Source organism: Bombus fervidus, chromosome 13 (assembly GCF_041682495.2).
Source record: "Bombus fervidus isolate BK054 chromosome 13, iyBomFerv1, whole genome shotgun sequence".
Lineage (NCBI taxonomy): Eukaryota > Metazoa > Arthropoda > Insecta > Hymenoptera > Apidae > Bombus > Bombus fervidus.
The window spans coordinates 6895484-6920330 of NC_091529.1; the positions used below are offsets into that span (position 1 = coordinate 6895484).

The 24847-nt window shown below is 38.1% G+C and overlaps 1 protein-coding gene and 2 long non-coding RNA genes across 8 annotated transcripts in view; 1 reads left to right on the plus strand and 2 right to left on the minus strand.

Annotated features, from left to right (window-relative positions):
• The window catches only part of LOC139993632 (protein kinase C-binding protein NELL1), an 87851-nt gene that overhangs the window by 20362 nt on the left and 42642 nt on the right, over window positions 1-24847 (plus strand). The gene's annotated exons all lie outside the window — the stretch shown is intronic.
• Window positions 10571-12046, minus strand: LOC139993719 (uncharacterized). 2 transcript variants are annotated; one of them, XR_011801439.1, is made up of 3 exons: window positions 11524-12046; window positions 11341-11413; window positions 10571-10974 (listed from the first exon to the last, which is right to left on the minus strand). It is a non-coding gene; the product is annotated as an uncharacterized lncRNA (long non-coding RNA). The 2 variants fall into 2 exon arrangements; XR_011801438.1 differs by having other exon boundaries at window positions 11341-12046.
• LOC139993647 (uncharacterized) overlaps window positions 21214-24847 on the minus strand; it is a 37722-nt gene continuing 34088 nt past the window's right edge. For both annotated transcript variants that reach the window (XR_011801424.1, XR_011801425.1), the window contains exon 2: window positions 21214-21511. This is a non-coding gene — a long non-coding RNA (uncharacterized lncRNA). The remainder of the gene's footprint in view (window positions 21512-24847) is intronic.

A 24847-nucleotide genomic window follows, 5' to 3' on the forward strand; every position in this document is an offset into this window, starting at 1 on the left:
CATAAATAGGAATCTGTTTATTAGTTCCTTTGTTCCTTGACTTTACAACCCAAAACATAATGTATATACAAGGGTATATGTTTCTTTTCTTATTTGGAATATTTCTTCATAATAGCAGTTTCTAGGTCACGGATATACATAAATAAGGATGTAGAGTTTTTCTTGAAGTAGTTCAACGTTTTTTAATATACCACGATATTTATTCTAGAATCGCAAATTTTATTTATTTAACGTATATTTTTGTGCGCGTGATAGATGGAACAAATGTCTATCTAGTCACAGAAGTATGACTTTACACGTAATTAAAAATTAATTCGAATTTCTTTGATTTAATTTTAACGCAGCTATTTATCGGAAACAGGCAGACGGGATACGAGGGAATAATAATTTTGAGTTTCTCAAATTTATTCGACGAGTAGCGTCGCTATTGAACGCGCGGGAATAGCAAAATCACAGAGGAGATTTTAAAGGAATGCCGTATTTCAATTTCCATTACCAAAAAAGTTAAGTTTATAGCTTTGGCTAGACACTACAGAGAACATAAATAGAAATATGTTTATTAGTTTCTTTGTTCCTAGACCTTGGAACCCAAAACATAATGTATACTCAAGGGTACAATAACATACACCTTTCCTTATTTAGAATATTTCTGCGTAAATAGCAGTCTTTAGGTCACGGATATAAGTAAATAAAGACGCGGAGTTTTTCTTGAAGTAGTTACTTCAACAAAGAAGAATTTAACAATTTGCTAAATGAAATATTTAGACGAACAACTTAATTTTTTCACTTCAATTAGATTTAAAAAATTGCTTGCAATTGTGCTTCTTTGTCTTTCAAAGAAGAAATATTTCTTCTAGGTTCTCCCAGGTTCTATAACTTTCGACCACACCCTGTGACTAGAGGGTGTGCTCGAAAGCATATTGAATATGAATTATCGAAAGGAGGTTTAATTACCCAATACTTATCCAAGAATCTACATCCCCGTCTTTGCTATATGTCATCCAGCAAATTTGATTCAACGAGCTGGAAAAGTCAAGATAGAGCGGAAGGTTGTTTGGCCATAGTGAGAAACGATACGGACGGTAAAAGACGAAAGTCATCGATGGTAGCAAAACTAGGGAGAAGAAATTTATTGGTAGGTCAATCCTCTTCCCCTTTACGATAAGAAAGTAAGATTTTCCCCTGTGGTGACTCATCTTCTCGAAAGAAAAAGTATTTTCATCATCGAAATTTGTGGAAAAGTACAACTTTTGTACTTTTCTAGTTTTGTTGAAATTATGCCTAATTTCTTACAATTGTTAGCTTCGATGGAGAAACAGAAAATGATAAAAGAAGACGAAGAAAGTATCTTCTGATCGTTTCGTCGAGGAATAAAATTCTTTCCCTCGATGTTCCATTCCAATACCAACTGTTCTAAATTAAATTAAACTGTCCAACTATCGTACACGTATATTCTTCCATATTATATGCACTGTGTCCAACCTGGTACTTCAAAATGTCCTATAAATGCATAGGAATCGTAGTCTAATCACAAGCAACTCGTAACTGACGAAATGATCGAGACAGTGCAGTGGTTCGAAAGCGTCCGAAATCGAATCGATGATCAATCCAATATACCGGGGCCAGGTCCGCGAACCTTTTGAGGGGGCACGGAACGTGGTGTTGTCGGTTGTTCTCACGGGCTGGCGAAATTGCCAATATAGAAACGCGAGATGACGATGTGACATCATCAGCGGGGAATTCGAATTCGAATCGGGCGGCGACACACGCACAGAAAGGGGGCTTGATTCACCGCCAGGCCGCGTTTGATCTGCTGCCAAATCAACCGGCCAATATTACTTCCATTTAAGCGGGCACCACCGTCATCATGGCCGTTCCACGTTCATCGGATTCCTTCGATATCAATAAGTAATATGACATCCAGGCGAGGACGTATATATACGCCATGGGTCACAGGTCCGACACAAAGGTCGATTGTGCGCGTCTGCCGGCGATTTTTCGATGACCACCGAAGTTTGGCCCTCCTGTTAAGCGGTGCAATTATCGTCTCTTGGCCACACACGTAGATCTCGCCTTCTTCTTTTGTTTCGTCGTCTTTCATACAGAGTCGTTCACCCAAGTATTTGAACGCTTGTCATCGAAAATCTTTTACGTAGATCGTCTGTGTTGTACAAAACGTTCTCATTGGCACCATAATGAGACGATGATGAGGTTAGAGCGAGGATTATCGCATTGATAATATTTGGAAGCAATCTGATAATGAACATACGAGTCACAAGATATTTATTACAAACAGGTGATTGATAAAGAAATTAATATGCGGCAGAGATAGTCACCTGAAACATGTAACAAAAATATGAATTTGCAAATGTTCGTAGGCCAATGATCACTAACAACTAGTGATCTGACAACTCTAAAAAGCAATGTACTAATAATGAAAAGAAGGTTCTTGTTTCTAATTCAAAGATTAATTCGAATAAGAATTTCACCTCCTAAACAAGGGTTAATAATATTCGAGCAGAAACGTCTCGTTCTCAAATGCAAAGATTAATTCGAAGAAGAATCGCAGCCCTTGAAGATAGGTTAACGATACTGGGGCAGAAAGATGTTGTGGTTCCCAAATCAGAGATTAATTCGCAGAAGGGTCTCACTCCTTAAAGGATTAATAGTATTCGAGCAGTAAAGAACTTCTGGTTCCCGAATTAAAATTAATTCGAGAAGCAATCCGATCCTCTAAGGAAGAATTAACGATAGTCGAGCAGAAAGAAATTCTGATTTTCAAGTTAAAGATTAATTCGTGTGAGAACCTCACCCTTTAAAGAAGAGTTAACGATATTCGAGTACAAAATAAATTCCAGTTCCCTAATGGAAATATTAATTGGAATAGGAATCTCATCCTTTAAAGAAGAGTTAACAATAGTCGAGTAGAAAGAAATTCTGATTTTCAAGTTAAAGATTAATTCGTATGAGAATCTCACCCTTTAAAGAAGAGTTAACGATATTCGAGTACAAAATAAATTCCAGTTCCCAAATGGAAATATTAATTGGAATAGGAATCTCATCGTCGTAAAACGAGTTAACAATATTCGAGAAAAGATGTTGTTGCCAAATCAGAAAATTAATTCGGATAAGAATCTCACTTCCTAAAGGAAGGTTAATAATATTCGTGTAGAAAGGAATCGCATAGGCGAGGTGTAGCTAGAGTCGAGTGACCTGCTGCCCCCGGCCTATCACCCCTTACATCCACCGTTCTCCTCGTGGCACCCTCGTGGCACACGCCCCTCTCCACCCCCCGCGGCAACGCCCCCTCCATCCCGATGCCCCCGCCGCAAGCCCAGCTTTTTCTCGGGGGTTCATCGATCGCCCCCAATCACCCACACCTGCCATACACACATACACACACACATATACGTACACCATCTTGCCTCTTTCCATCCCTTAAAACTCCGAATGCTTTCTTACCTCGACACTAGCTCTTCTATCTTCTTCTTATAACTTTTCTTCCTTTCTCTTTTTCGTTTCCTTTTACTCCTTCGCAACGATCCAACGAAGTTTTTCTTCTTTATCGGACTCTTACCACGTCGCGGAAGCTTTCTTTCTCATTTTTTCTTCTTTCCTGTATCTCGTTACCGTGATTTTTCCTCATAGATAAGTTCTCTAATTACTGGAAATGGATATATTCAGAACAAAGTCGAAGCGAAGTAGGAATAGGATAAAATGGTGATTGTCGATGGTGGTAATTTGAATTCTTCTTTAATATGTTTGTAATTAGAGTGAGCGATGGTTTAAGGTTAATTTAGATTTGCTTTTAAGAAAGAAAGTAATAACGTCGATAGGAGAAAATTCCAATTGTTGATTTACGCGGGTATCGCCATAACGTCGGAAAATATTATTTTAAGCCGCGAGAAATTAATATACGGATCGAAGAATATTAACAAATGGATTTGTATTTTAGAAGAATGAATAGATACACGTTGATGAGTATATCAATAGGAACATCCTCTTTTCATAATTTGTGTTACATCGGTCGTGTTAAATGAAATATATTTATTAATATTTTATTGGAAGCTTGAAACTGAAATTTTAGAGTAACAAATAAATTAGAAGAATCTCGTTTGTCACTCTGATTTAATACCTAATGTTACGTTATTTTTAATGTTGTAGGAATTATTACTGAAATGCTTGAATTCACATTCGGTGCAGACTTTTGTCGAAACGCCTTCATTCTCGGCATTCTTTCAGTCCTTTGAACATCCAAAACCTCGGTTTGCCCTTTATCTCGTGCAAACAGCGAGGTTTCATTTCACGGCTTTGTTCTCCCCTCATCCCTTATTCCATTTCCGGTATCTGGCCGAGCGTGAGTCTACCTTACTTTCCATCGAAATTAGTTTTTCTTCCAGATCGTTCACGCTCATTCTCTCTTGGGGTGAGAAAAACAAATGTTTGTTTGCCTTCTTTCGCTCTTCTTCGCTTTAAACCTGTGAAACTCGTTGCAATTACGAAAATTCTAACGAGTCCTTATTCAAGCTTCTAATATTCCAGCCTAATTTACTCTTATAATTTCACAAAATTTTTCGCGAGATCCTTGTAGTTCCAATTTTCAGATATAATTCCTTCTAACAATTCTATAATTTTTTCTTCTTTGCTAAAAAACAATTCTTTCTTAAAGAATTTCATACCGATATTCTACATAGAAGAATTATATTTAAAAATTATATAGACAATCGAATTTGTACATTTGATCTCCATACATGTTCTTCGTACACTGTATCTTCTCTAAAGAAATTTTCCACGAATTTCCAGATTTAAAAGCCTGCCAACCGCTATATGCAATTTTCATCTTACTCACGATTCTTAAATTTCACTCCTCTATTGTTCATCGAATTTTTAAAATTAACCGGTAAACGATAATTTATTCCAACTTATACAAAAGTATGCTGTTGCGCGTCTAGCATTTACTGTCCACGTTTACTGTACACAGAGTCTTCTTAAACCGTATTTCCAGATTAAATATTCCATCGCCAACACCACTTGCCCTCCGAAACCCTTGCGCACGCTTTGATAAATTATAAAAAAAAATTCCTCCCCGAGGAGACGTTCTCAGCATCCCAAAACGAAGATCCATCTATTTAGCAATACCAGGCCGCCATTAGTTTCGCGGGCGCCGTCAAAATTACGATCGATGGGGCTTGTAGAGAGAGCGGGCGATCCCGAAGGGTCACCGGGTCTGATATCGATGAGCGGAATATTAACGTCGGCTGGTCGGTGATGGCAATTGCTGCTAATTAGCGGCACGCATCTTCCTCAATTGAGGCTCGTTTCGGCTGCCACCATTCGCCATCGTGCTTTCAACACGCTGTTCTTCGGCCCACACACGCATTCGGTAAGGTCACGGTCGTCGCGACAAGAGCCTTAGAAATTTCAGCGGCAAAGTATCTACAACCACTCTTGTGCAACTGCTGCCGCTCCATTCCAACCCAATTCCTTTTCTTTCATAAGCTGCTCGCGACCGGCCTGGACGATTTCCAACAGGCCAGCCGGAAATTAATTTTCATGGGGGGATTCGGAAACGCTGACTGCACAAGGAAATGGAAACGTTATCGGGTTGTTTTTATCCGATAAATGGGAAGAAATATTAATCTCATAGGTTTACATTTTCTTTTAATTTTCTCTACAAAGATATATATAACGATCGATTTTATACATTTTCAATATTCGTCTCTTCGATAGAAGGAATAATTGCTTCCGAGGATTTTCTATTAAATCGTTTCCCTTCGTCGGAGAACAGAATGGAAAAATTGAAAATCAGTTTTAGAGATTTTTTATTCTCTTAATTTATAGATTTCCTGCGATTCTCGCTCATTTATTTCACCGTCGTATATAATAGATTGTCGGAAAAGTTTCATTCGTTTTATAAGGAAATAATAGACGCACGACGTTTCTTGTTTTATATTATTTTCTCGAATTACGTACGATCCATTTTGTTCTGTTGAGATATACACCGTGTCATTTCAAACACTTGGTTTCACCTTTGTATTAAGGTGTACTGTTGTAAAAAACACGTCTGCGAAAGAAAGACAGCTTAATATATTCCCCAATAATTTTACCTTTTTCAAACTAATTTTATTTCTTTCTTCTTTCTCAATTATTCCACACCGTTTACAAAGTTTCATCAAAGTTATCAAAGCTTCATTGTCTACATTTTCTATCTCGATTCGATACCGAACGACTTCGATGCCATTGTTACGCGACAATTAGATTTTCCAAGTTTCCTCCGGCGTTTTTCCTAGAAGCGCGCGTATGAATTTATATCAATTCGGCGTATGTCACGATGAATTTCCATCGTATTCACGCTTGCTATACATTATGCAAGCGTGACGTATAAGACGATCGATTCGAAAAGGCTATCGAAACTGGAACATGATCGCATAAAATCGAACGTGAGAAAGATGAGAAGCGGAAACGCCACGGTACCGTGATAACTCCTCGCGTATACACGTACGTAATACACGTAGAACGTTTGCACGGGCTGTCAGCGTATCGTCATATCACGGATGAGGGTGGTGAATCTACATTTGCATACCGGTAAATATCCTGTATCTGTACTACATTTTTCCCCCCTCCCAGTATTGTTAGATATGCAATATGCAAACGATTTTCCAACATATGTTACACGTTTTTATTGTCGCTTATCAGGTTGGAGAACTTCATTATCGACGTCTCTTCCGTTGTTGCTGGTTCTGGTCTTTCGACGATCATGGTTCTATCGTTTTGAAATTTCTTTCACCTTCATATTCATCCACGCTATTTCATAAAATTCGTCGAAGCTTTTATCGATTTTCACTAACCGAAGTTTCATCGTTTTTCTATACAAGTGATCTCATTTCTGTTCTTCATTTATATTAGCTGTACACAATGATGGCTGGAAAAGTTCTTCGATTGGGATGCAGTTTCGTTTCAGTTTATAAATTATGTATCGATAGAATTGTTTGTGTAATAATTTTCACGATATCGTGTTTCGTGTTCGTGGTATCGTCGTTATCAGCTAATCATCAGACTGGATCAGCGATTTTCAAGCAGTGTGCGGCGAGAATTTTGAAAACACTTGACTATAATATTTAATCAGGGGCACTGATCTCATTTCCGTTAGATCGTCAAACAAGAAAATGACGACAGCTGACACAGCAACAATCGTCCGACATGAATGTTCTATTTTGAGCTAAATATAACATATTTTTTGGCCAACTGCAGAATTTTAGTGATTAGTTCGCGTGTTAGCTGTATGTCAAAAACATCCAAGTCGTTGCATTAGACCGAGACTTCTTCTTAAACCGCTGATCGCGCAACGGAATTATGTGAACGGGGATTTTCTATGCAAGTCATTTCATTTCTGTTCTTCCTTCATATAGCTGTACACAACGATGACCGGAAAAATTCTGGAACGACCAGATTTCCACGGACCAGTGAAATGAAAAGCGTGAATTTTTCCAAGGATCAGGAAGAATTCGCCGAGCTATGGTTCTTCATAAATAGAAAACACCAATTTTCTAAAAAATTGTTTAAATGGGATGGGATCAGGGCTTAGAACTCCCAACAGTTTGCATAATGGTCTTAAGCACATTTATAACATTGTCCACTCCGTATCTATTGCAAAACCACGTCATTTGTCACTGACGACTGTAAATATCGATTAACACCAATTAACGTCGAAGATGCTCTGTTAAATATCATATCGAATATTCAGTCGAGACTTTCTTTACATAAAAATAAACAAGCACGTTGTTATCTCATGGAAATTTAGTTTCGTCATCAGCGCACTCGTTTCATCAATATGCAAATTTAATTTTGTCGTAATAAGCGGTAACGAGCGATAAGAATTATAAATATAACCAGGAATTGTTTAAAATTAAGCTTCTTCCATTTATCATTGGTTAATGTTTCATTTATTATACGTAGCTTTTTATATATACAACTGGAGTTGCGTACAATTTTTACAAGCAAAATGGGAAACGTTTAAGAAGCGCTGCGCGCTCCACTATCCACGATCCACGCTAGTAATTACAGATCGTTTATGAATGACGATTGAAGCCTGCGTTAAAAAGCAGAGTGTTAAAGATTCATCTTCTCCTCGTGTTATTAGGGTACTCGAAGCGATATGTCGATCGGAAGAGAAGACGAACGAAGAAGAGAAGCGTTGTTCGATCTCTTTCCAGTGAACGGTCCGCGGAAATTCGCTAATTATAGATCGACTAGCGACGAGGCGAACGCGTAGCCGTCGACGGCCGCGCGACGACCACTCGCTTGGACTTGAACCAATCCTGACCTTCCCTGCTGCGTCGTGTCGACCTAGAAAATTGCGTGCGTCGTATCCGTCTCAGCGTGACGGACGTGAGCCATATATAGGGCCGCGTCCCGCCAAATACTGCGACCGGAAGTGCTAAACGGCGTGCCGCGCGCTGCACCATACGCCAAATCCCGACTACAAATTTCCAAGATATCTAGTTATTCGATTAGAAATTCCAGAGCCTTGAATTTTCCATTCAGGACTCAAGAAACCTGTAATCCTCGTTTCCAAGTTTAAGAGATCTGTCATTTTCGAGAAATCTCTAATCCTTCGCACGAAGTTCTAGAGATTCGTAATTTTCAATCGTCCGTTCAAGAAATTTCTAATTCTCCATTTGACAAGTTCGAAGAAGTTTGACAGATCTTCAAAAAATCTCTAACTCTCTCGGTCGGAATTTTGGGAAACCTTGAACTTCGTATAGTAAATTAAGGGAATCCTTGTCTCTCGGAATCGAAGATTGGAGAAATTTATAATAATAGAAATTCCTGATTCAAGATCCGAGGAATTTCTAAATTTCCAAGAAATCTTTGTTTCTCTACTGTGATTGGTTTATGCGTGTCACGAAATGAAAAAAATTGAGGATCACTGTTATATGATCTTGTTTGCACATGTGACACTTCCTGCCAGTGTACGCGCATGTCTCCCTGATTCTTTTGGGTCTGACAGAAATAACTAAATCAGACCAACATTTCTTTTGTCTTCAGTTTACTGTTGTACTAGTTTCCCCGAGAAAAATCCTGTGTGTATATGTAGTTCTCATCGTCGTTACTATGACACCATATGCATCGATGTGTGCTCGTTCTCGAGAGTTTCGCTCTCAACGCCCCTTCCTCTTGCCCTAGGCAGCCCACGCTCGCGATGAGGCTCCGCAGGTGGCCGGATGCCTCGAAAACGGCGCGATTCTAACGCTTCACCCTCCGATAAACTCGAGTCTTCGTGAAATCGCGCTTTAATCTTGTTGCTTCCAACTGACATTTCCTGAACCGTTTTGGAGATCGTTGCCGAAGATCTGTTGAGGCTGATTGCTTGAAATAAAATGCCTTCTTCGAACATTTTGCTGTAGAAATGCAATGCGTTTTATTTTTCATAATTACGTTAATTTATTAAAACAACGAACTGCTTCTCGAAATGATTTGGTATTCTAGAATCTTGTAATAAACGATAACTTAATGTCTTCTTCTTGAATTATACAGATAATAAGTAATATTTTTCCAACTTAATAATAACGTTGTCGTAATAACAATTTACGAGGAAAATAAATTTCACTTATCAGCGGGATGTATATAATAAATAAAATCGTAGAAATTAAACTAAATCATCCTTTGTTTATTTAAAGTTTAGCCAACAATCTTATTCGTAATACTCGAGTTTACAAATACCTCATTGTGTCTCTAATCTCGGAAGGAAAAAGGTGGAAATATTTGTAAAGGGAGAGGAGTTATTTTAAGCGGCAGTCACGTTAAAAATAGCCTGAAAACCGCAGAACAATTTGAGAGACGCGTCGAATTTCTCTTTTTGCGCTTTTTATCTTTCCTCCTTCTTAAAATAAATATGGAGTAACAGAACTTAAGGAATCATCGAGTACGAGGTTTCGATTTGCGTTTCTAGGTTAGTGTAGTATTTATCATAGCAAAGTATGAAGAATGCAAGTCTTTATGATACGTATTATCATTTTACGATAGTGTCACAGTATCGTATGCAGTATCGTATGTATTCGATTTTATAGGAAGTTTTTTTTCATATTGGTTGAAGTATGAATTACAATAACATTGTCATACCGGAAGTCTCGGTTGTAACCAACAATACGTAAAGTTTTGCGCGAAAATGTCATTTCACCATAACATTCGACTTCTGGCACGGTCGTTTAGCATCGAACATTAGAAAAATCCCGCCTAGCGCTGTTTCAACCCACGTGGTTTCCAGCTAGGCTAATAAAGTACCGGTAATAGAGCTGGCCACCCCGCTACGTTCTTTCAAATACTATTTCTGAGAACTCATTGTTTTCTGGCTTGCTGTTATCGTGTCAAGGTAATCATCGTGTACACGAACGCGATGACACGATAAAAAAGGAAAAATAATGATATACACGAAACAATCAGTTACGATATACAGAAGGAAAGATCAATAACGATATACAAATAATTTAGTTTGTTTTACGAGTGAACATTTCATCTTATAAAGTCAAAAGGTAAGAGACAGTCGAAGGAATATATAGTTACACAATAATAAGTCACAAATAATGTATTTTATTGCACAATTACGAAAATAAATAGGAAAAGGAAATATGTATTTAGATTAGGTTATGTTCGTGTCTCAATTCGTCGTATCAATATGACCAAAACACTATTTTTATGTTTTACTTCAAGATCGTTGAGTTTCGCTCATAAATATGCCCGCGTATTAAATTTACACCCCATGGAAAGTGGAGGGAGCTTTTTCAATTTACTTTTGCTCTTATTTCACTTTTACTTTCGTCGAGCGTTTCAATTTGACGCTGGAGAGGCTGTAACGAGGATTTCGATATCGCTGCGTTGGTGGAGAGCACGGATAATGAATATGAAGCAGCAGAGCTGAGGAAATGTGGGGAAATTATGCCTCTGTTCTTTCCTTTCTTTGTCTAAGCGGCTGTACTTCAATTTGAGGGAAAGAATACATGCAGATTAAAGTTACGCGTGGAAACGAAGTCGGGCTGGTACGTTTAAAATATTGCCTATAGGAAAGAGGGAAGCTAACATGAAGCGAATAGGTGTGAAAATAACTCTCGTTTCAGGAAAAAATGACTACCATAACGGAAAGCAAATTTCAATTATTAAATAGACTTCATTGATTTCTTTGAATGTTGTTGAATTATGAATAATTATTACTAATCTTTTTTATCTTGTTGCGTTTCTAAATTAATTACTAGGATTACTTAGCTTTTGTTCCAATTATGAGACAAAATTTTGATCATTACATTGTCCTTGCAATTAGTTGCTAGGTTGATTACCATTAATTACCAGATATTGTTTGTTTCAATTATGACAGATTAAATTCTTTTTTCAAAATTCTTATATTCAAATCCCTCATAACCTATTAAACATAATCACGAGTCAAATCACGTAGCATAATTGCAATGAACATTGTGCAACAGTAAAACTGAGATCTTGATTCGTAGAAATTGAATGACCATCATTTCGAACCTCCCTGCTGCGAATCCGGCCGTATCCAGCGTGCAATAACTGGTAGACGAGAACGTAAAGTAAGACGAACAACTTACTTCTCGATGTTTCGTACATTCGCAACATCTCGCTATTAGAGCGAATGTCAGTTTCGAAGGATGTGTTTCGAGGTTATGTCTATCGTACTGTAACGTTCTGCAAAGAACGCTGCGACACGCAGAGGACGATTGAAGGACCTCGTGACTTACGTAAAACCCTTCGCGCTCGATCGAATTTCCTGGCCACCCGGCGACGGCATATACGACCGTGTGCGCCTATTACGCCGCTTTTACGATCTACTCGTAAACGTCCGGACCCGCGAAATTGATAGACCACTACGTTACACGCACGTACACACGCGTTCACGCGATAGCCACATCGTGGCAGCACGTTCGATGTCTTCTTCCTACTGGCCACGCCGCAATTTTCGATTTCTTTAGTACAAGATCGATAACCAATCGGACAATCGATTTTTTTTTAACGAATCGAATCCGACTCGTGACAAACATGGCGACTGAAATGACATTTCGCGTTGCAACAAAAGTTCTTGTGGAAGTGTTACATGGATAGATGTTTATTTTATGCATTCTTCGAATGATATTTAAAGAAATATGTATTATGTCAGTTTCTTAACCTATCATTTTATTATTATTGAAATGGCGTTTCGTGTTGCAAAAGTTCTTGCGGAGGTGTTACATAGTTCAATATTAGTAGTTATTTATTTTCCCATTTCAAATAATCTCGAAAGAGACCTTAAGTTACAAAATCTGGTGATTCGTGTAAAATATTTTAGCAGATTCTTCTTAACTTGTCGTTTCTACTACACAAGCGAAAAAGAAGTATAGCTCGATTAGAGAACCGATAATCAATAGGACAATCGACTTTTTTAATGGATCGAATCCAATTCCCGACAAACATGGCGACTGAAATAGCGTTTCGTGTTGCATAGTTCCTGTGGAGATGTTAAATGAATAGATATTCATTTTATGTATTCGTCGATGATATTTGAAGAGATATGTTTTTTATCAGTTTCTTAATCTGTCATTTCTATCGATTTCTTAATGTGTCATTTCTATCGGTCTCTTAATCTGTCACTTTATCGTTAGTGAAATGTCGTTTCGTATTGCAAAAGTTCTTGCGGACATGTTGCATAGTTCATGTTATTTGTTGTTTCTAATTTTAAATTATTTCCAAAGAGAGTTTAAGTTACAAAATTCTGATGCTTTGTATAAAACTTTTTAACAATTTCTCTTTAACTTGCCGTTTTTATTATACAAGCGAAAAAGAGGTGTACACGGTCCATAACTAATAGAACAATCAATTTTTTGAATAGGTCGAATTCGATTCGTGACAAACATGGCAACTGAAATAGCGTTTCGTGTTGCGATAAAAGTTCTTGTGCAAGTGTTATTGATGGCTAGATGTTTGTTTTGTTATTTCGAACGATATTTAAAAAGAGATTAAGATTTCTTGTTAATCCGTCAATTTTATCGTGCAAACAAGAAAGAAGTGAATCATGTAAGAAGAATTATGGTGGTAGCTGTCATCTGGTTTAAGGTAATTTGTTTTTTATGTTATAATAGACGATATGACGTGATCTTTAGATCAATTATATCGAAACCAAATTGACGACAAAACAGTATGAGAGAAAATTCTAATACTTTATGTAAAATATTCTGCTCATTTCATGTTAATCATATATAATACAGATATACATTACAATATCGAATCGAAATTTAAGTAGAAACGAAAAACAAAAATTTCGTTGAGAAATATTGTAACAGTTGATGCAAAATATTCCGTCAGTGCCTCGTTAATCTGTTAGCTTTATCATGCAAACGAAAATTTCGTTTGCCAAGGGAGAAGAACTGTATCATCGATGACAGCGTCATACATCCGACAACGTTACAATGAAGCTCACGAAAATGAGACAACATGAAAGTCGAGTATCGTAAAAAGCGCGTAATCATTTCAACCGGCCAATTCTGTGAGCGACTGATGATTTTACGAGCGAGACGCGACTCCAGACGCCGGCCAGACGCGAATGGTTCAGCGCGAGTAAATCTAACCTCGCCTACGCGAGCTGAAACGGCGCCGGTGTCGCACCGAGTAAAAATTATTTGCTACTAGTAGTCGACTACCGTTGGCTGATTTAAAAATACGACGTACCAACTGACCGATTTCGTGACATGGACCACCCAGTATTTTTCATGGGAATATATATGTAACAGTTTTACAATATAAAACTTCCCATTATGATCATTATGATTATTCTTCGTGCCTTTCTTTCTATTCTTTAACCGAATATTTAGAACTTTTAAATTGCTTCGTGGTTACTTTAATTGTTTATCACATATAACAAACAATATTTTTAATTAGTCAAATTTTACAAATTTACTGAACTTATCATCAGTCATAGAATATATAAAATATATGTAGATAGGATTGCTATAAGTAATATTCTTAATTGATCAAAATAATTTTGATATTCCTATTTTTATCGATAAAAAATTCAAATCTATTCAAATATTTGTATTTCGTTATCTATTAATAACAGTTCAAGAAAGCATTTTAACTATTCGCCAATCGCACGAAAGAACACGGAGTTGCAAATTTTAATTTTAAACTTTACTTACATTGCACATTACGAAGAGTATGTGTAATTGAATTATTAAAATTCTTTATAAACAACTCATCGACATTAATCCGACAATTAATTACATAATAATTCAAATTATATATGGCGTCGGGTATAATGTCAGAAATTATAAAAAGTCACCGATGTCCTAATCGTTCAATAATAATTATCGAGTGGCCCATAGCGATCGCACGCGCGCGAAATTTAAATCCGCCAGACGTTCCGTGGTAAGAAGACAAATAAAAAAAGGTTGAAGAGATGACGGGGAAGCGAATGAAGTGGCAGACGACGCGGACGACAAGAAGGGAATTGTAAAGTCGTCATAATTGATTGCATCTTTCGCGAGTAGAGAGGTGAGGCCCGAAGAGGAGGCTGAAAGGAAGAAGACAGTGGAAGAGGGCGAGTGGCTCTCTAGCTGATACAAGAGCCGTTGACATTACCACGTTGCTCCTCGTCGCGAAACCACGCGCCACCCACCCAGCACCGTGATTTTTATTCCAGCTGGCAATAAACAGATCCATCGTGACTCTTTCTTTTTTCTTTTCGTTTCACTGTTTTATGGTCTTCTCCTCTTCTTCTTTTTCGTTTTACTCTTTCAGAAGGATTGTTCCTCGACGACTGGAGGATTTTATCGATGAAAAGTGTGGTGAAAAATGCTTTATTTGAAATAATTAGAGTATCTCTGCTTATTTGATTATTTCACATATAGTGTTTTATCCGTTTTAAGTTGTATACACTGTGCTTCTAAATCGACACTAATCTCTGCTATTCTTCGTATTAATTTCCTAATTCTTATTGGTCACGTTGCATTCGATGTACTAGTGCATTTCATAAATTTAATATTTAACGAACACTTGAATATGGTATAAGGAAATAAACGACCTAGATCAACGATGAAAGCATTAGAAGGTACAAAATTTTCGAAAGAAATTGCCCACGCCGAAACCAATTTCTATAAATTTTCGTAAAGTCATTATTTCAATTGGTGACGGGGTGCAGCTTAAAATAGTCTCGTCGAACGTTATTTCGATGTATATATATTTCCACCGATTTTCATCCAACAACGTCCGCCGAGGTGAAACACGACGACCGCTGCCTTCGAACGTGCGAATGTCTTCGTGGCGTCGCATCAAGGACGGTTCGTCTCGTTCGAAGTATCTTCGTGAGACGAATTTCTGGAACGTTGTCTCGGTACAATCGCGCGAAAACAAGAATTTTTCTACTCCCAACGATCGACACTTACCAACGTGACATGCTCGTCTTAACACATTCACTGCTACTAAAATACCTATTCTTGGAATTGCATTCTTTTTTGCACCAGAAATGTCTTCATTTTAAGTAACCATCTTTGCTTCAGCACTGTCCGCTGCTTTTACTATGTTATTTCTCCAAGACGTGCAAAAATTAAACGTACCAATTTTAAACGATAAAATACAAACAGTTTGAATATCCATACCTGTAGCTATCTCGAAAAATTGAATATTAATAATCCACTTCGATATAATATTTTATGCGCCTAAGACAACAATGAGAGAATTTTTAAAAAATTCGATTTGTTAAACACTCCGGGTAGTGTACCCCTTTAAATAATTAGATCGACGTAACGCGTACATCTTAAAAATTAAAAATTCCCTAGATCACGAACGACAGAAATCACTAGATACAATATTCAGAAAATGACATGTACTTGCAAACGACAGAAATTATTAGATGCGACATTCAAAAGATAATACTTTCAAATGACAAACGTTCAGTTTATGAGTATTTACCTTGCCTCGTCAAGTATCTGTAATACAAGAACCTTAATCAAAGTCGACAAAGCTGCGATAATATCGGTAGCCTTGACATTCGTATCGTTTTCCCTTATTATGGCCGACTAAAGGAATCGTTGGAAATCGTTGGAACTCGTTGGAAGTTTTTTAAGGCGGAACCCTTCAGAGAAATGGCTATGATTGATGTCAAACACACAACAATCACCCTGGGGGATCGACGATCTCGTTTCACCAGCGACCTCGACTCATCAAGGACGATCCATATCGTGGTAATAGACGCGAAGGTTTTTCGAGATTTTCGCATCCTGGAAGAAAACAAAATATAAGATGAATCGACAGGATCCACCGAGAAAATGGGAGCATCCTCGTCAACCACAATTTTCCATCGAGTTCTTCTTCTTACTGTCAAGGTCGAAGTAGCTTGTTTCAACGAGAACAGATGATTGTCGTGTATTGTGGATGGGATCTGCCGACTACTGGGAAAATCTTCCCGAAGGGACGCCAGATCGTCGCGGTTGTTATTCGAATTATCATACATTTATTAGATGAGGTTTCTCTCATGGAATTATAACGTTTGAAGGTTAGGTTTGCATGTAACATAGGTGAATAAATGTCACAGTATTATTCCAGTTTGTTTTTAATTATTAAGAATGATTTCGTTTGAAAATATTTGACTAGTACTTCGAAGTGTATTCAATGATGAGTTATAGTTACTCTGGTCTCATTTACAAAGATTGTAGGTTAGGTTCGCATGCAGTCTAGACGATTGGATGTTTTAGAATTATTTAAGCTTTCCTTTCATTATTAAGGACTATTTTGAAGAATTTTGCTAGGAATTTTGAAGTGTCCTTAGTGAGTAATTATAATTATTCAACTCTCATTGCTTTGTTACTTTGGCTTGTCCCTTACGGTTGCCATTTTATTATTTCTTTAAATTCTATATAAGTAGAAAACGTTATCCTCTTTTAATATTTCAAGAACTCGCTGATGGTATAGATTCGAAGAAGAAGATCTAAAGAATACCGCCAATCTCGTCGCTTCTTTAACATAACAATTTGCATCTAACATTTGCTGGAATCATCCACAAATCTAAAAGAAACGAAAGCACACAGACTCTCTGGTGATGCGTGGTGAAAGGGGGAAGAGGCCGGTACGAAGGAAGATGGCCGCTAGGCAAATTACGGTCGAACGAAAGCGAATGCAATTACGGGGGCCGTGGAAACGGGAAATAATGAATTCAAGCCCCGTTTCTACCGTGTGCTCCCGGGGGATTACCGTGTTGGCCGTACGATTCGAGGAAAGAGGGAAGGTGAGGATTATTCCGGCCTGCAAAGAGAATCTAGAAGCTATGACCTACTTCAATTTGCCTTCTCCACATTCGTAGGCACTCCACGTTCTTGACTTTCGTCGTAGTCGTTGGTTGTCGTTCGCCTTGTTCCTCTGTTCTTTCCTTCTTCCTTTCCCCGCGGCACTCGCGGCCATTTGCCATCACGAAAGAAGAGAAAACTTTCAACAGAAAGAGATAGAAGAAGAAAAAAGAGACGATGGCATCGAATAAATTCGAGGGAACATTATTTTTGGCTCCCAGTTTCTCTTCGCTTAGTCGAAACTCTCTTTTCGCCGATTGTTGCTTTTAGGCTTGAGGGCTTGCTATATATGCGTTTGATAAATTGAACTCGATCCTCGTCCTTGTCGGCGTTTTCGGTCTACATACTTTAAACTGTTTTTCTCGGGATTCTTATGGGGTGTCTGGAAGTTGCACCGTGGGGTTCCTTAAAATAGCCGAATTTATCTTGTTTCGAGTAAATTGTTGACAGATGTCGGGGACATTCGTTCGAATATCCGAATCTAATTTGTTTTCGTGTTTTTCTTTACGTGGAAAGGAAAGTTCCAGGTTGGGTTTGGAAAATATGCCAACCTACTGCGTTGCTTCGGGCAATTTCGAGTTTTATTTTCTTCTTTAGAAAATTATTCCTTCGGTGCGAGAAAAATACGAAACGATCGTGGAATAATTAGGAAATTATTATTGAGACACGAAATATTTGCGACAAGGTTAGGTTTGTTTGTTTGTTGGTTAGCGGAAACGTCTAATTTATGTGAATTCCGTAAGTAATACCTCCCGCGAGGCAGGTGTTGCAAAAGGAGATCGCGTAGCAACACCTGGTGCCCCATACATTCCCCATATGACAACTTCTCCCCATCCGTTTACCGCTAAATATAACAGGAACTAATATTTCTGCCTCGTTAGAACTCTAATTACGAGGAAGACTCTTATGTCTTGCTGAAAGGTAAATAAAATTTTCGGCTGCCATAATTTGGCCATGTTAGTCCTTAAATCAGGGTGTACGAGTACTTCTATAAATAAAAGCTTTTAAAGCGGGTGTTAGAGGAGAAATATTATTTTGCAAGGTCGGTAGAATAATCGTTTCTATTTAAATCAGCAGAACATCAATAATACACACCACATGTATAACTTGTATCCTATGTATATATTTTGTCTGGGTCCTTTTTAGAGCCAAGATTCATCGTGCTTACATAAGATTTATTATTTTCTCTTTATTATATTACTTCTATAATTCTCTGAAAGTATTCTCCGACGGCCAGGCTTTTTATATATTTTGCAAGCTTCTTCGCCACAAGTTGCTAATTTTGTTCGCAAATATTTATTCACAAGTATTCACTCGTCGTTCGTTTATAGATTCTCTAATCCATTGTGTTACACGCGATCGCAAATTAAATAAGAAGACGATAAGTTAATTCGACGACGATAGTAAACCGATGAAACTGCGAAATTCGTTGATTTAATGTTTCGAAAAGAGGAAGAGTAAGGAGCCAAGATAAGAGAGAAATAAGGCACAATAAATACACGTATAAGGGTGTAAATTTGTCCTCGATCAATTATCCTCGCTATCGACTGTTACAACGAGAACAAAAAGAGAATTCCATTGGCGTAACCGTAACTGGTGCCACGGAAACACTTTCAGTCTGGCTGGAACCGCTGCAGCCGCAACAATCGCACAACGACTGATCCGGTAAAATTGTTTTCGACGCCGTTTTTCAAGAGAAGATGCCCTAAAATCCGGCAACGATCGGTCGCGTTCAACCTGCATCGCTCGAGGAAGTAGGTTGATAGTGCGGAAACGAGGACGAGTCCTGGAGGAGGCTGCATCCGCAACGGAAGAATCGTAATTGCAGCGAAGGAACGAGGTACATTGCGACGTTGATGGATGATGTAATATAAAATCGCTCGTAATAGGGAATTTTTCGTTTTTCCCTGTTACCACGAGGATATGATAAATTTTTGCTGCATTCATCGTTCTACAATGGCCAGCAAAATAGTCAGCAGGATAGAACCACATATATTCGATAAAATAACAATATTCACGGTGCAGAGGTTAAAATATATAACGTAAAGTTACTTGTAACAGGGAATTTTAGTTTTTCATGATATCTGAATAAGTAAAATATATTTGACAAACATATATCCTACATAAATTAGTTTTCGAATTACGAATGATTGAAGGAAATGTTCCAAGTGTCCGCCTCGTGTCTGAACATCGAGTTTCGTACTCGCTCGAAAGTACCAGGTATTCTTCGAATAGCTTAATGTCTATTTTGTATCCCTTCTCATAAATCGTGTACACTGTTCACTTACGTTGAACACACAATGTATCTTGAATGACCCAAAAAGAAAGACCCAATAGATCTGGATCATGATAGCCATGCAACGATCCTATCCCTCCCTGTTAAGGGATGTTCTTACTGCAAAAAGGAAACGAGGCGGAAACTTCAAAGGCTTTTTCTTTACGCATCCGTAACAGGAAAATTAAGGTACGCAGGACGTATGTTCGTTGGACGTTTCCTGCTTATTTTCAGTGTGTAGATTCATCCCATGAAGAATGGCTATGCATTTATCGCATGGCTCACACGGTATCGTTTTCTATGCCACTCGAACGCGCCTAGAACAGCTTGCTATATTTCTTGCATGAAGCATAGAAGAGATAATAGATCTGTGAAAGGGTATTTCAGCGAGTGAAAGATACGGGCGGCCGGGTTGTGTCCGGATTTTGCCGAGTTCACTGGCGCAATGCGGGGCGGCCAGACAACATGGCGCACCCTTCCCCGGCGCGTTGAATCACACGTACGCAGCCGCATACAAACATGTACATAAGCATCCAGTTGGTTTTTAGTCACCGTACATTGTCGATTGGTTTTTGGATTGTTCGAGCGACGACCGATTGTCAAACGCGTTCACGCCTCGCGTCGCTCCGTTTGCCAAGGTTCGGTTGTTAGACTCAAGATTATAGTTAACGAGGCATTTATTAACTAAAAATTTCTATACTTATAGAATTAATAGTTTGTGCACTAATCAACTGTAGTTAAGCCGACTTTAGTCTTTGTACATGATACGATGATGTTTACGTATCTATTTATTTCAGCCAAATGGTCCAGGAATTGGACTTGGTTCTACATATCTATGAACATAAACGAAACTAAAGCTGAACTTATGGATAACTACGTTCACATCAACTATATCGATTCTTTCGTTTCCCCTTCGTTTCGTCTTTAAATACAGCACTTGGAACGACCACAAACCAGTCAGAACGATGGGCTTCAGACTTTGTAATCAATCCTTGCAATCGTTAACAATATGAAGGGATTTTTACCAAATTAACGTTGAATTTTATCGATACGTATATATATGTGTAAACTCCCTAGAGTTCACGTGGGATAGGAACTCTTTTTGTTTTACGGATAGCACGACTTTCTTTGTTTCACGGACAGAGCGACCTTCTTTTGTTTTACGGACAACCATTTTGAGAGACACTCATTTTCCAAACGGACGGACAGAGAGCAACATCAGAGATAGACAAGATCACAGAATAATTATTTAAAATATCGAAGATTGACGGAGAAAGATCGGTAGCTCAGGACGTTGAAAATCGATTCTCGATTTTCAGGCAAACATTGCACAGAACTTGTTATTTATTGTTTATATAATTTATTGTTATAGCTTGATATCAATTGTTGTTTACTTCTGCATTTTATTCAAATATTTTCACAATAAATCTCGATTTTCAGACTTCAGAATCGATCGACATATAATCTGTTATGTATAACATATTTTTGTATCACGATTTTGCCTCTTAAAAAAATGTTAGTACAGGCAAATTAATTACAGCTAGCTATCGTTTAAATTATCTGAAAAAAAAGAGAAGAAAAAGACACTAAAAGAAAGTTCTTTTATCATACTTTTTCAAGTTATACTGCTAAGGAAATTATTTTATTATACTTTTATAAGTTCTTGCAGATATAATAGGTGCTTATATAAAATGTCTGAGGAGAAATGACGCAGAATAAAGTTTTTTTTTCGGGGGTTCCTCAAGAGTCTCTACAGCTATCATTATTATGATCGACGATCTAATGTAATCCGTGATCACGAGTGCCAGGGGATCCAGCTTTACGCACCGTTACCTTTCGAGTACTTTTTTCTCCTTGGCACGTGCCTGATGGGACCCTTCATTCCCTTCCTGTCACGAATCCTCTTCCTTACGCGCCACTGTAATTCGGAACAGGTGTTAAGTCCCTGTAAAACGGGTTACTCACGCGTATTAATTGGCCTCTCCTCCGCTCACGGCGAGTCAACACTGCTACGTGATACGAAACTCGAATTTCGTATTCTGTAGTCTGGTGTATCATTATTTCTATTAGCGTTACAGAGATTTTTGTCAAACTATGACAGGGTAGGGACTTGAGTACGTTTCTGTTGACTTCTTTATTTAATATTTGATATTTTATCTTCTGTGTAACTTTAGGTTTTGTTTACTCGAATTATAAAATAGCAAAAAGAAGAGAGGGAACCTAGACCCTAAAGTCTAAATGTGTGGTTGTCATTTTATAGAAACAGATATTATTACATGGTATGTAATATTTTTTAAGCCACAAGGAGGATAGGAAAATACACGTTTGGCCCTAAAATGAAATAAAAGGACGATTTTGATAACATGGAAATGTTAAAACTGTTTTCATGCAGTCAGATGGAAACTATTCGTTTCCCTGCATTTCTCATTTTAAATCTATGTTGCAATTAGGCTGGGAAATTTTATTGGCAATTTAAATGCGAAAAGATTGTACAAGGTACAGATACATAACGATTATTCACATAGATAGATGCAGACAATCTTCCTGATGAAATTTATATTATTTTCCATCAAACAAATGATTTCTGCTTAAAACTCTTTCGCCATTTAAGTTCTACATAATTATCGTTGCTCGGCTGGAAAGATGTATAAATACCTCAAATAAATCTGAAAACCACGAGGATGAGAACTCTTATAAAAAAAATCAGCGACTTACATTCCGAGGTTTAAGCGCGAAACGGATTTCAGGTTAGGTGGCGAACAAAATTCGCGAGGAGTAGCGTGAAAAATTGAAGAACGCCACTCCGCGTCCAATTCGAGTGCCACTACCCTAAGCCTGGGTCAAGGTCGAGGTAATTGGTTAACACGGGTGTTCGTGATGAAAAGGATTCGAACTGCTCTCGATAATTGCGCGCACAGGCCTTTTCAGCCTCGCAGCAAACGAATTTTCTCGTTAAAAATCTCGTCGATATGGATATATGCACGTGCAAAAGAAACGAACGGGAAACTCGATTTTTACCAGAAGCGAATTATCTTGAAACCAGTTCAATCGTACGCTGCATAACTTTCAACTTTTCTGTCATTTCTAATTACACTTGGACAGGTATTTATGTAAGTACAAATTTTTATGAATACAAATGAAAAAGTAGAATCGAAATGGCGATCGTTTAAACACCGTTATAATAAACACCTTATTTTCAATATTTTTAGTCATTATCAATTTCAATCTATTGACACGTTAATCACGCGTCACAATTAATTGTATACGTTTTTCGTTCGTGTAGAAAATTTCTACTTCTGACGATTACGTAATTTATCACTTCGACTCTTCAACTATGATTATATTGGAATTTATATAAATTGAATGTTCGAATTAAAATAAATATTAGAAATTGCAATCATTACTGCACAACATGTACAACAATTTTATTACAGTCAATTCAACTAATAACCGTCGATCGATTAACGTTACTTTATTATGTGTAAGAACCGTGATATACTTGTGATATTTTAGTAATTCACGATGCAACTCGTCGAGTATCCTTAGTTCAAGTTCGCCAATTGAAAGCAAGCCATTACGATTTCACGCTGACACTTTTAGCACATCAGGGTTAATTCGGTCTCGTTGAACATTTTCTGTGAACGTAACCACCGTGGGGGCGGCATTGATTATTGAAGGGACAGGTTTGTCGATTATTTAAAGGGCGAGTCGCAGTGGCTTCGTCCTCGAGTGTCTCGTCGACTGTCCTCGATCAATTTTGAAGTGTGTAACATCGACTATGATTGACAGCTAATAGAAACCGGAGGAACAAATGAAATAAAGACTATTTAATTGTCGTTGCTCGAATGTAAAATTCGTGTTGAAAGAAGATTTGTGATCATTGAAAGTTAGATTGATGTACATAGATTAAACAGAATGTAGAGAAACGACGTTCTTTTCAGAACTTATTTTATGTCTGTCAGTGATGAGTCTTTCATTGATTTTTATCGGGGATTTACTTGGAAACGGGCCTTAATAGTTGAACACGTTGTTTTCTCTTGAATTGTTTAGTAGATTTATGAAATGTGTATCGAGGGAAAGTAGAATGTGTCACGAGAAACAGAATATTCAAATAAGTTTCTTGGATGCCTATATGTCACTCGATCATACAGTTTATTTTGCTTTACGTTTTAAGGCTTGGATATTTACCATCATTTTATAAACTTCTTTCGTTATAGTCCAGAGAGGAAGAAAATATTTGCGTGGCTGCCGTCACTAAGAAAAAGTATCATTACTCCCTAGAAGCTTTTATCTTACCAGGATAGAACTTTAACGCTATCCATCTAATGGGATTCTCGTTGATTTATCGAGGTTTAGATAGTATCATCTGTAACGAAACCCTACACCTTTTTCCAAAAAATATAAAAAATGCCTAACTCTGTGTAATCTCCAAAACCAGAACACGCGTAATATCCAGTTCTACTAAAAGCTTTGTACGAACGGTTTCTACAGATCCTTCGCTTCAACCGTAAACAAATGTACAGGAGAAAAAGGATGTAAGTGACCCTAACTCCCAGAAACTCTTGCCCCTATCAAATATCTGGCAGGACATAACCTTTAACGTTATGAGCCCACCGGGGATTCCCAACAATTTGCCAAAATTGAGAAAGCCTCATTTCAGAGAAAATTCTACAAATCCTTCGCTTCCTTCCTACCTTCTGAATAAAACGGAAGACAGACAAAGAAACCTAATTCTCTTTAATCCTGAAGTCTCGTTTCTACCAAAAATCTGCCAGAAAATAACCTCTGCCACTATGCATCCACCGGGGATTCCCGCTGATCCGCCGAAATTCAGGCAGCGCCGCCCCAAATGAAACGAAACGAAGCGGGCTAACGAACATACGGCGGTTCCAGGAGGAGCGTCAGAGCGTCACAGGAGGGGTGTGGACACGCGGCACGCGTCAACCAAGGGCGGCACAAAAGGCTGGGAAATGGAGAGCGAATTGCTCATTATCGAGTGGTCAGGGCGCGTCGAGGGGGCGCTCGAGATTTCACCGTTGTTGCTGGAGGAATAAAGAGAGCCTCTGCTGGCGTTCTTTCTCTTACTAGCGGCAAGAGGGGCTGGAGAAGCCGTGGATTCGTCAAGGGAAGGAATGAATCGCGCGAAAATTGTCTCCATCGCTCCCTTTCTCGCGTACGGTTGCTTCTTCCATGGGGATTTTCTTGAAGGGTACCTTTAAGCGACGACTTCCACTTTGTTCATCCTACGGGATCA